Source organism: Penaeus vannamei, chromosome 5 (assembly GCF_042767895.1).
Source record: "Penaeus vannamei isolate JL-2024 chromosome 5, ASM4276789v1, whole genome shotgun sequence".
NCBI lineage: Eukaryota > Metazoa > Arthropoda > Malacostraca > Decapoda > Penaeidae > Penaeus > Penaeus vannamei.
In genome coordinates, this window is record NC_091553.1 from 42,839,390 (window position 1) to 42,841,889 (window position 2,500).

Genomic DNA, 2,500 nt, shown 5'->3' on the forward strand with positions numbered 1-2,500 from the left:
CCTTCTTTTTCTCCCTCTCCTCTCTTTCTCTTTTCTCTAACTCTCCTATCTTTTTCTTTTCTCTCACTTTCTTCTCTCTTACTCTTACTCTTACTCTCCTACTCTCACTCCCTCTTTCTCTCTCTCTCTCTCTCTCTCTCTCTCTCTCTCTCTCTCTCTCTCTCTCTCTCTCTCTCTCTCTCTCTCTCTCTCTCTCTCTCTCTCTCTCTCTCACTGGCATATTTTTCTACATTTTTTTACCACTATTTGCATGTAGGAGAGTAATCATGGTTTAGTATTGCCAAACACCCTTTCTAATTAAGTCGTTTTACCTGAGTAACATACCAGTTTCTTCACCTTGCTTTGCCTATAGCCCCCCCCCCCCCCGGCACTCTCCTAACACTGATTCATCGCTGGCAATGCGATCCGCTAATCCGTCCTTCTAATCTCCCTACACAACGGGGTAAGGGTGAGGGTAAGGGTAGGGGTATGTGAGAATAGGGGGAGTGGGGAAGTGAAGGTAAGGGAGGGGGAGAAGTTAGGGGAGGGGGAGGGGGGGGGGGGGGGGAGGGGGATTGGGGAAGGTGGTGGTGAAGGTGAAGGGAGTGGGGAAGTGAGGACAGGGGGATGCGAGGGTAGAAGTGGGGAAATGAGGGTGGGGAGAGGGGAAAGGTGAAGGGGAGAGGGAGAGGTGAGGGGAGTGGGGGAAGTGAGGGTAGGGGGAGTGACGGAGGTGAGGGTTGGGGGAGGTGACAGAAGAGGGAGGGGAGGGGTAGGTGAGGGGAGAGCGAGGGGAGGGAGAGGGGTCAGGTGAGGGTAGGGAGAGACGGGAGGTGAGGGTAGGGGAAGGGGAGCTCAGGATAAGGAGAAGAGGGTAGGCAAGGGGAAGGGGAAGGGTAGGAGGAGATGGGGGGTTGAGGGGAGAAGCAGACCCACGACCCCTGGCATTGGTCTACATGGGTTTTGTGGGACTCGCTCGTGTTCCTTCGCCTCTAACGAGCTCTTTTCTTTCTCTCCCTTTTCTTGCGAGCTTTGTTTGTCTCTCAAGTTGCCTCGGTAATAAAGTTTCTTGCGTGCAAATGTGCCTTATCTTTTATGATGTCTTATAAATCGAGCGGAGAAGTAAGCTTGCCTGGAGCTCAAGCAATCATATGCCGTGCGTGCAAGAACTGCGATACCCTGCTGATTGTGGCTGATAATTGCATGTTCAAGTGCAAACTGAAAGCAAAATCAGATAAGGTGTAAAGCAAAAATAAGACATGCTGCTTCCGCAATATCTTACGGGGAAGGGGGTGCAGAGCGCAAGGATAAAAATGCTAAAAGTAAACAACTAAAGAAAAAATCATGATATATCACTGTCCCTGGTTGAACTAGAGCTTTTACCAAAGTACATGATCTTGTGAAAACAAATATTCGCACATAAATCTTTCTACCAAATTATCCGATATTTGAACTGCGACCTAAAAATACCCCGCACAGATCTTTCTACTCTTAACGCGCACACGCACGCACACACATACGTATATCTATGTATATATGAATTTGTGTGTGTGTGTGTGTGTGTGTGTTTGTGTATGTGTATGTGTGTATGTGCGTATGTGCGTGTGTATGTACGTATGTGCGTGTGTATGTACGTATGTGCGTGTGTATGTACGTATGTGCGTGTGTATGTGTGCGTGTGTGTGTGTGTGTGTGTGTGTGTGTGTGTGTGTGTGTGTGTGTGTGTGTGTGTGTGTGTGTGTGTGTGTGTGTGTGTGTGTGTGTGTGTGTGTGTGTGTGTGTATTCATAAATACAGACATACATATATATATATATATATGCATTATGTATATATATATATATATATATATATATATATATATATATATATATATATATATATATATTATGCTTTTTTCATTTCTCAATTCCCATGTGTCATCATTACTTCTGAAAAGTCACGCCCAAAGTAGTTCATTCCTCCGACCAGCTCACACGCAAACGGGCTGCATGGCGGTAAAGACCCGATCGAGTGTCATCATGAGCGAAGTGGGATCAACCTCCTCCTAATCCCGTTTCTAAAGCCTCCCAACCCCCCTTCATCATGTTCATTCCACTACTATGAGGAGCTCGCCATAAATCCGCCGGCGATCCCACTGACTACCCAATCACCTCCTTGATCAGACAGCCAGTTCCTTTCGGGTGAGAAAATCCCGTTATATCATCGGCATCGTAAATCCACGGCGCGCTGTATATCACGGATTAAATATACAACTTTCGCAGAAGATTAAGTTCCGTCTGGATCATCTCATTATACGGGTAATTAACGTCCAAAATCTCGGATATTTTTTGGCAGAACATCAGTCGCGTTCCACGTGGTATTTGTCCCCGAGGCCGAGTTCGCCAATATGTCATCCTCTCACGCTGTTTTATTTCGCCCTTTCCTCTCGCCGGTAAAATAATACACTCCTTTTTGAACCGCCGGATGCCTTTCATCACTCGCGATAATAAAGGCACTGTGAATATGAATTTCCAGTTTCC